An 11,016-nucleotide genomic window follows, 5' to 3' on the forward strand; every position below is an offset into this window, starting at 1 on the left:
CTACACAGAAAGCATAAAAGCATGCCTTCTTATTTGATTCATGCAGTGACCTGAATAGATAGAGTGCTCTGCAAACAGAAGAAAACTGTAATTGCATTTTTGAGTAGGCATATTTTCTGCCTGTAGAATAGCTTAAAACTCTCTCTCACTTTTTTTTTTTTTTACTATTTCTCCCTCTGGCCCTCTCTCAGGTTTTATTGTTCGCTGCCTCTCTACCTTCCTAAACTCATTCAAGATGTCTAGTTTTGTACAAGCACAAAATGCCGATAAGAATACTGCTGTGATTCCTTGCAATGACTACTGTGCTGAAAAGTAGCACAAGGACATGTATTGATAAGAAGTCCATTGCCTGAAATGCTTTGGCTGTTGTCAGATGGAATTTGCTTCTGGGCTGTAGCCAACCCCAGGCTTCTCCACCTTATAGGACCCACTTAAAAGCTATTAGGAGAGCTTAAGTGGTGTGCAAGTCTCTTGTTAGCTGTCTGCACAGGGCTAAAGATTGCCCAGTGTGAAGCACAAAAAGCAGAGGACTATGCTTTTTGCTCTTCTGCTTGTAGGTGTGATCATTTGTGGGCCTGCTGGCAATTTTGATCTTACTGATGCAACCACACGCAGACCTCAAAAGCAAAAGGGAGCAAAAGGGAGAAGCGGGAAAACAAAAGTGAATTGCTTTCTGTGCTCTCTTCTGTTTTTGCCAGGATTCATTCAGCATAAAGGTTTTGAACTCTGTAAGTGAAATAAGCTTAGGAGAGCTATTTCAAAAAGTTTTAGAGCAGTTATTGAGAAAACACGGTGACAGAAACTTTAGGACAGAATACCAGCGGTTTATTTTGCTGAGAGATGCTTCTTCATAAACATATGTAGATGGCAGTCTCTTTCCTGTCACTCTGTACGGTTGCGGAGAAAATTAGACTTGCTGCCATAACTGTATCCTTTTTCCTCTGTTCATGGTTAGAAGACTTGCTGTGCTGAAACTGTTTGCACAGAATATTCTGTCCTGCAGCCATCAGCATGGGGTAGAAGGAAAATTGACTGTAGTAGCACATTTCCGGCTTCTGGAAATGTGATGTCCATTTTGCTCTGCTTTTTCACTTTGTCACCCTGTGCTGGCAGCATCCCTGCTCCTTCAAAGAAAGAGCATAGTAGGAAGAAGACTGAGAAGTGACTTCAATCATAGCTACAGATGTAAACACCGTTTCTTCCGTCAGCTCTGTCTTTTCCCCAGGGAACTGAGCTGCTGCCAGAAATTAAAGGCAGCTAGTAGTTCCTTGGTTGATGTAAACTGTTGCAGCCAGTGTTTAAACATGTAATCTGTACTCCTTCATCCTGCAGGGGCAGTACTCTTGCTGGCTGACACAGTTTTTTTTACTTTGTGTTCCCTTAAGGGCTCTCACGATCTTCTTATAATTTTAATTCCACAGCTGAGAATGATTGGGTTAGAAATGTCAATTTACTATTCCTAGCTTGTTCTTATTTCTACTTTTACCTAAAACTGAAGCTACCCTGTGATAAGTTCTGTGTAGTTCCATGCAGCCTCCCTTTCTCAAAGAATTGAAGTTAAATTGAAAATGTGAATGGCTGCTGGGGAAAGGTAGTATTGCACCTTTTCACTAAAGGAGAACCAAACCAGAGCAAAGTGCCAAAAAAGTTTCCTCTCTGTCAGAATCAGGACTCAGAGATACGCATCCCCATTGCACCAAACAAATTATTTAATCCTGCCACCTGTCATATTTTCCTTAATCCTGTTATTCTACAGATGTGTACTTGCTTAGGATATGTGCTTGGCTCTTCTCACTGGAAACAGCTATGGTACAGAGTTACTGGAATACTGATAAAATTGAGCAAACAATAGATGGCAAAACCAAACAAAATTAACCGAAAGAAAGAAAGAATCTGTAAATGGTCCATATCCTTTGTAAACCATTCTTCCCTACTGCCTCTGGTGTTTCTTTCCTCTTTCTAGTCTAAGGGAAATCAGCATTTTTACTGGGGTCTGTGTAAACAGTGTATTTTGAAAGAATATCACCACATGATGGATGCTTTTGTACTGCTATAAAATAGATACTGTTATATTTTTAGTGTTTCATATTGCTGTAAAATAACATTTTTTATTATCATGATAGGTGGGAGCACAAGATATTTCCTGTATGAAGTGCTCCAGTGTCATTAATGGAGTAGTAAGAATATTGCACTTTCTTCACCTGTGCATGCAGAAAAGTGTAATTGGATCTCTGAGAAAAGATAAATCCAGATCCCCAAGCCCCTGTCAGGCACTATTGATGCTAAGATATTGTACAATTGATAATTCAGGTATTTAGCTGAACAGAGATTTCAGAAGCTTAGCTATACCTTCTTCATGCATCACTTTAGTATCTTTTCCCTTTTCTGTTAACTGGAGATCTGATTATAATAATTTAAAAAAAATGTTTGCTAACCTTCAGTTTGCCTGTTATAGGGTTGTCTCATATAAGCTGTGGAACATCTCTCCTCTAGCTGGGCAACATCTTTCCTTCAGTTATCCCATAAGTTACTAAACCATATATGACATGTTTTTTTTAAGCAGTTTGGGTCCTTTAACTTTGTTAATATTTCTTGATGACTCCTTAACAGTCTGTATGGAATGGTCCTTAGTACTGTGAAGAAGCAGCACACTAAAGTAGTGTTACAAGGGGAAGGAGAGATCTCCATCTGGCTTTGTTGGAAAGATGAACATACGATGATAGTTCCAGCTTTATTTATGTCAAGTTGCCTAAGAGGTTGAGAAGCAACTAGTGCTGTATTTTCTCCCTGTGCCATATGCTACAAATAGGGAAGATAAGAACACAGCAGCCCACACTTACTTGCGTAAGACCCTAAATGAATAATACCCCACAAGGTAATGTGACACTATGCAGAATCTCATTTAAATTGTGTCAAGATGTTTTCTTCACAGAAGCAATGTTTAGTCTCTTAGGTCACTAAAAGCAGCTTTTTCAAATTATCCGCAGACGTTTTGCTAGGCTGCTACATAGCTCTAGATAAAATCAAACTGTTTGCTTCACAGTGTAGAATAATTTATAGGTAGGGACCAATTTGCTTGCAAAGAAACAGCAGGCTGCCTTCATTTTTTCTTAGTACAAAATGCATTATGCTAAACACAGTTCAGAACATTTGTGTTCTGAAAGGGGGATTATTTTAAATTAGTTTAGTACTATTAGTTTTTCTCAAACAGACATGTCCAGTTTTTGTCACAGAAAGTGGTAAGCTCTCTGGAAAAGGGTCAAGAAAGCAAAAATGAATGTATTGCTTTTCCTGTTGCCATATTAAGCACAGCTACCCAGAGGTAGATAATTCCACCACAACTTTCAACATTTTAAAATCTGGAACGTAAACACTATTTTATGAAGACTTTCATGAAATGAAATTATATCAAAATTTACCTTTTTGGGTAAAAAGCTCAATTTTTTACTCTTCCTATATTCTTTTTCCTCTCTGTCTCTGCTCATAAATGATCAGAAAGCATTGGACCTTAGGGACATTTCCTATTGAAAATATAATCAAAACTGACAAATCTCCATGAAAGCATTTTGGCTTTAGTGGAATAATATATTGTAATGAAAATATATTTTTAAAAAATGTTCTAGACAGCTCCTCATGTCAGATTCTTTTCATATGCCATTTCCAGCTTTCTCAGTGCAGCATTACATCATCACATAGTACATAGCTGGGTTTATGGAATCCTAGATGAAATCCATCAAAATCATTTCACCTAAGATGTGAGATCAATTCTTTGGGGATGAAAGACTAGGGAATTAATTCACCACCATACTAAATAGATTGTTCTCACTTTTTCACTTAACTTTGTTAAGTTTTGAAGAGAGCAGCATTAGACTGGTGGAAAATTAGACTAGACCTTGGGGGAAGGTTAATAAAGACACCAACAGCCCTTTGCTAGTAGGTGCAATACTCCATTTAATATGAGTCCTGGAGGTGACCATGTGTTCCTCTTTACCCAGTGGAGTGAAAATATCATGATCATCACCATCTGGAGTAACTTTTCAGCATCAACAGTTTTATAACGAAGGCAGGGATATTTCCTTATAAATAGATGCTTGGGCTGTCAATGACTTTGGGCTGCCTTGAAGTCCAGTACAACCAGGAAGTTCACTTTGGGTAACAGTGGGGAGTTCTGCATGTTTCTATCTCCCTTGTGTTCCTGTATGAGGGAGTCCTACCTGCTTGTGCAGGCAATTAAAGTCCTTACTTTTTAATTTGCAGTTTATGTCCTCATTATCTTTTGCTTTCACAGCACAACTACCTGAAATAGTTGGTTTTGACAATTAATACATTAGAATTCAGAACTCCGCACACAAGAGCTCCATAGTGGCAGTTTTCATTTCTAGCACTCTTATGGTTCTGCCAGAAGCTGAAACAATAAATAGCAAAGTACTGTTAAGGACCAATCCATGCAGGCAGGCATTCAGATTGGACTGGATTGTATGACAAACCAAAAGTTAAATTTGGGTAGATAGCACAACAGTGTTCACTAATGTAGCTTGCAGTAGAAAATGTCCTTTTTCTTTTATATTTTCTGTTACATATTCTATATTTTTTCATTTCTGAAACTGGAAGACATGTACTGTTTTTTATTACTAAAAATAATCATATTCCTAGATGTATGCTGGCTATGACAAAACATTGTATTAACCTATAGGGCATCTGTGTGCAGGAGCAAGGATGAAAGATTTTGTCACAGAGTGGAAAAGCAAATGTTTCTTTACTCTGAGGTTTATTAATTACCACAGGTGATATCATCTTGATTAAGTTATGCAACATGAAGTTTTGAGTAAAACTTTATTCTATCATAAATAAATAACTGTTAAAGTAAACACAGGAACAAACATATGTTAGTCTAGGCAGGCTCTATTTTCCACATCTGAACTTTGACACTTCAACACCCACTTATGGACAAGTTGGAGAAGCTGAGTAGGATGTGTGGCACAGCATAGTGTCTGTCATGAATGACAGCCTTGAATTCATGGCTCCATCCAAAGCCTTTATGCCATTGTTCTTGTTGCTATTTCAGCCCTGCTTCCTAGAGTACAGTGGTCACTCTGGTGATTATGTCTCACAGTTTGTTCTCTCTGGCATTGATTCCTACTAATCTGTAAAAGAAGAAATAGCTGCTGTATCTGAGCTGCATCACTCATTAAACTCTTTTTTTTTTTTTGCATTGCTAACACTCTTTGCCTTTGTCCTCCTTGCAAGCCTCCTCATCTCTACGCAAGAGTTACACTCTGTAGTAACCCACAAGTCAAAAACCGTCTTGAACCCTGAAGCAGATGAAGTTCAAGCTGGGAATTATGCTCGTTATTAGAACACAAAAATATTAAGTTTCCCAGAAACAAAGTGTTCTACTGCTCAAACAGTTTGTCAGGCATGTAAATAGAGACACTGTCAAACAAGCCAGCAATCATTGGTGATTCCAGTCATGTGTAAGGAAGGACAAGTGTGTGCATGTGTGTAGAGGTGGACAAAGTGGGAAGAAACTAGTCCCACATTTCTTGTTTTATTTGTTTATTCAGGAGAAGGAACATTCCCTGCTGCCTTAGCTCCCCCTCCTGGTGGTCAGGAATTGGACTCTTGTCAGATTCCTGTTGACTGACAAGAACCATCACGCTATCCAAATTTCCAAAGACAAAACTTTTGTTTTTTATAGTATCATGCTTTTGAAAAGGGATTTCCTGAAGCCAGCATCCTTCCTGAAGCCAGCATCCTACTTGGAAATGTGTCTGCTTAGTAATTTACAGGAATATTGCTGTAAAGAGATAAAAGACTTGGAAGAGCAAGAGGGAGAATGGCGAATGACATCTTTATACCCATTATTGCAAGATGTACCACTCTGTAAACCTACTCCTGCCTCCTCCAAGGCATGTCCAAATCTATTTCACTTGCCTTCAGCAAACTGCCTGATCTCAGCTTTTGAGAAGAATTGCAAGTACAAACTGAGAGGCAAAACAAACCAGAAACATCCTGATCAGAGCAGAAAAGAATGCATGAAGGAAGAGCTCATTTATGTACATTTGCTGAATCATTTTGCGAACAGTATTACAAAAGCAATGTCTTTTTCTGCCAAAATCTATGTATATAGCCTTCATGTCTCTAACAGTACAGACACACTTTAGAGTTTCTTTCTAGTATTAGCTACTATCATTGTCCTGACATCGATATTCACCTTAGAAAAGGGAAGCAAGGGTGTTTTCTTCTCTTCCTTTTCTTCTTTTGCTCTTCCTCACTTCTTCTTCTTAAGTAATATACACCATAACTATGAATCAGCTGCAGCAGCAAGTGTGAAAAAGTGCTTCCTGTAAAAGCATTTTGGTTCATTTGGGTCATTTTCTCTGCACCTTTAATGCAGGGTTTATAGCCTCATATTACATTTTCAACACAAAGTTCAAAACTAAGTAACTCATAGAAAAACATATGCAGTAAAGCATCATCTTAGGCTCCTAATAGGTAAAAAAAAAAATGTTGTTCAGTCATGTGCAGATGTAAGCTCTGCTTATGAGGAAAAAAGGAATTTGTCAGGTATTCTTCCATCCTTATTTTTGTTACCATATGATAGAAATACAGGGGCATTTTCCTTAAGCACTAAGAAATCTGTAATAGGTTTCAGAAGAGTGGAATTAAATCGGATTCATTTCCAGTCATAATAGCCTTGTGCATACTCCATATTATAATTATATAGAGTAAGAGCATGACTTGATTGCAACCTTGGTCTGCAGTAAACCCAAGAAAATTCATAGTGAGTGGTGGTGTGCAAAATTAAAGTCACTGGCTGGTAGTAGTGAAAAGAGTAGATTTTGGGTTTGCTTGCCTTTCAATTTATGTTACATAGTACTCAGGTTCAGATAAATGGATGAACTGCTAGGAAAACTGCTGTTGAGTGGTTAGAATATCAGAAAAAAAATGGATTCCTAGGACCTATTTTTGATTATTTTCAGGATTCCTTGAGGGAAAGAGTATCCAAGTGTTGTTGATTTTATTCCCTCTAAAAAAATAATAACCTTAATACAAAACATGTAAAGACAGATAACACAGCTTTAACAGCACAAGAAAACTCCTGTGCTTATAACACACAGCTGTAAGTCTGTGCTCCATATGCTATCTCCTCCCTGGATTCTCTGTTGTCTCCCCTGAACTTCATTAGGTTCTCTGGCAGCCATAGTGACCTTGACTGCTACGCCTGAGACTGCAGCATGATACCACAAATTTATGATTGAGTAGCATATTCAGTAATATATTAATTATTGAAACGTGTTTGTTCATTGAAGCTAAATTGTTTCATGGCTATACACAGCAGGGTAGCTAAAGCATGAAATTGTGAGGATGATTCCAACCACTGAAGGGGAGACTAATAAAACCTTCACCTTCCCAACTTGAAGCCAGATGCTTTAGCCTTTAAATACCCTTAATCAAAATATCTTAAAGGAGCGTTTCAGTCCCAGTGTTGAACAAATGCAAATTTGAAATTTTTATCCAGTACACACACAGAATTATTCTTCTCCAGCTAGCATTAGTCATGCCAAAGAGAATGTAAATAAGGCAGGTTTGAAAAAAGATGGTGAGATAAAAAAGTTGGTCAGAAAATCCTCTTAGGATATGAAAGGGAGCATTTCCATTGATGTCAAGAACTCAGACCACTAAGCCAGATTTTCAGACGTGGCCACCTAAAACATTGTGTTCTCATCTATTTCAATGTGCTTTTCTCAATGTTATTATATTAAACCCTAATGTGATTTAATATCCTGACTACAGTAAGACAGGAAATGTCCTACACACTTGGAAGATATGGCTTGTGCTCCAAGGAGGGTGTAATGAGAAAAGTAGAAATCAAGTATACAGGATAAGGAATGGAAACAGAAATGACCAAGGTGATGATGGGCAGATGTGTTATTGAGATGTTTGCTTGTTGATTTCTTTAATTCTAGGGTAACTGTGACAGATTCCCTTACCCCCATCCTCTCTTCCAAAATTGTTTTTCAGAACTGTCTGGGTTCACAATAAGCAAAGTCACTGCCATCTGTAGTTTACGAGTCAACTCCCAGGTTTTGCAGTCATGAAAGCTAAGGAGTACCCTTAACTCCTCCACTTTCAAAGATCAGTTTATTCACAGAGACACTCAGTTCAGTTCTTGTACAAATACTGAAAACAGAGAGCTTACTTTAGGAAGCAAATATGTCCAGGATGTGGAGAAAGCTCACTTACTCTACCTGCCTTCAGTTTTGGCAATTTGCTGAAGAATAAGCCGTTTCCCTTTTTTCAGCCTTCTGGAATTTGGCGAGGGTGCTTTTCTTTCACAGAGTTTCTTTTATAAATCAGGTTGTTCAGTTCTTCATTCTTTTTAAAATCTTTGGTGTAGAGATTTCCAACACAACTCACTTTTGCATTAGGGTCCTTGAGATCTGCTGAAAAATAACCGCAACTATGAGTTATTACTAAACAGCTGTAAAAGTCTACTGAGGCAAAGCTTTTCCCCAAAAAAAATATTTTAAAACATTAAATTGTATACTTGCTTGCTTATTCCTTCCCTCTTGTCACACCACAGTCAGTCCTGAACTCATAAATATCTAATTAGATTTGTCCTTGTGCTCTTGCTTAGTACAATTGACACAAGTTACCAATGCATTTTTTCTGTACTGAGTTTTATAGTATCAGTTTATTAAGGACTGATAGCTAGAGATTAGGATACTGGCACTAATAAAAGGACTTGCTTTCTCATCCTCATCATGAGAGAAAACAGTAGGAAAGTTTTAACAGATTTCTAAAGGCAAAATCCACATACCAATAAAGAAACTCCAGTGTCAGCTTACAAAGTGCTGAAATGTTTGAGTGACTGTCCAATCAAAGCTCTTTTACTTGTAATATGCAATGATAAGTGCTGTTTGTTTGACCCAATTTGCTGAATCTTTTATTCAAGTGGCACATTTAGATAGGTGAGAGGTACTCTGTGCAGAATCCTAGATTAAGGTAAATGCTTGAATCAGTTTTAATATGACATTCCCTCCTTAAGAGATTCCCAGGAAAACAGGAGTTGCATGGCCTGTGGCTGCACATCCTTAGAATCGTAGAATCATAGAAAAAGCTGGGCTTTCATACCTGTGACTCAAATAAAACCTAATCAGCGATTGGACTTGCAATCGAAAGAGAGCCCAGTGCAGAGTATTGGTCCTCTTAGGAGATACAGACTGTCTCTCTCTGGTGATGGAAAGGGAGTAAGAGGACCACTATTATTACTCCGTGTGGTCTCAAGTATCTCAGGATGCCCTGCAAGTCCTTTATTATTTTAAAAAGACAGTGTCATGATGGATCAGAGCAGTAAGATCTAGATTGGAGCCAGATCGTATTAAAGGTGGATAAACTGTCACACTTGGGCTCATGTTAGAATGTAATTGTGTTAGAGTTTCTCTACATTATCACGTCATCTTACATAATAGAAAAGAAACCACTATTGACTGAAATGTGCCTGTAAGAGAGAAAACCCAGAACAGCAGGATAGCCAATCTTTCTCTTTCTAGAAAAGGACATCACAAAATATAGGCTGCATTACAGTATACATACATGTACCATTTGAATTCATAATGAGAAGCTACAGGACTTTTCAGGGTCTAACTTTTTATCTCCAACTGCCCTAGCCTAGAGGCTGATACCTGATTAATATAGTAATCTACAAGTACAAGGTTGCAGGGTTCTAACTGTTTGATTCCTAAAGAGACTTTCTACACTGTCAGTCATGGGCTTCCTGAGGGCAGCATTTGGGACATTGTAAACTGCATAGCTGTAGAACAAGCTTTCATGTGCTCGTGAATTACTTTCCTTTCTGATTACCTGGATGGTGTTCAAACTGCTTAAATAAAGAAAAAAAGATTCTTAAACATGATTTCTATTCACTGAAATGCTATTTTCCGGAAAACCCAGCCAATGACTTCTGATCTGGGTAAACAAAATCTGGAAAATAATTTTCTTATGTGACTGCAGTTCAAGACCCTGAGATCTACAGATGCTTGCTACTTGTCAAGGCTTATATCCAGCATTAGGTTGAAAGAAATAAAAGGCAGATGTATTTTTCAGTTTTTGGAATCATGTAACAAGACAATATAACAATCATAATATAGTATCTTTCATTACATGCTTTAGAGAGTTGAATTGTTTGGTTATTGATCTGAATAATAAATAGCTGGGAATACTGGGAATATAGAAGTTTCAAAGTACATTTAAAAGCTGAAAATATGCATTAAAGCACTCCTCTATACTAAAGCTAACAAATTTGTTTGTGTAGCTCTTCAAGACAACTGTGTAGCAGAACTAAAAGATCTACCTAACCTATATGGTTTCAGAGAAAGTGCACTCCTGCAAAATTGCTGTGGCTTGAGCCGATAACCTAAACTAATAACTTAGCAGATGTGAGCGTGTTTCATTTAGTGAAAAGCTAATTCTCTTGAAGTCTCTTGACAGCACAGTTCACGTCAGAAACAATGCCAGAGATGGTGGTTTTAGCAAATACATATGTTACAGCAGGGTATCTTGAATTTGTGTATTACCGTACTCTTTTAAAAGACTCTCTTCATAAGTAGCTAATTCACTGTAGTGAGGTGCAATAATCTGGCAGTGCACATTAAGTTAGAGGCTATACATGATGGCATTACAGAAATAGAAGCAGAACATTCCAGAGTCTGGTAGGAAATGAAAAAAATTACAGTATAATTAAATAATACAGCCCAGACTCTACTCTGTCAGGCATCAGTGAATAGCATTCATTGAAGTCAGTGGTTCTGCAAAAGTGAAAAAATACCTGAGTAAAAATTTCCAGTTAAATGGTTTAGCTTCAGGTTTGTAAAATGGTTTAGTTTTAGGATTTGAAACAGTCTGTGACAAGACAAAGACTGGAGGTACAGTATGAAAATACAAGTGATAGATATAGCCTTCACTGAAGTCACTGAAAGTCCTTCAATCCCTGCAATGACTTTGCATCAAATC

General features: G+C 37.7%; 1 protein-coding gene across 3 annotated transcripts in view; it reads left to right on the forward strand.

Moving 5' to 3' along the window:
- The window catches only part of FLRT2 (fibronectin leucine rich transmembrane protein 2), a 75,615-nt gene that overhangs the window by 44,054 nt on the left and 20,545 nt on the right, over window positions 1–11,016 (forward strand). The gene's annotated exons all lie outside the window — the stretch shown is intronic.

This window comes from Cuculus canorus, chromosome 5 (assembly GCF_017976375.1).
Source record: "Cuculus canorus isolate bCucCan1 chromosome 5, bCucCan1.pri, whole genome shotgun sequence".
Taxonomy (NCBI): domain Eukaryota; kingdom Metazoa; phylum Chordata; class Aves; order Cuculiformes; family Cuculidae; genus Cuculus; species Cuculus canorus.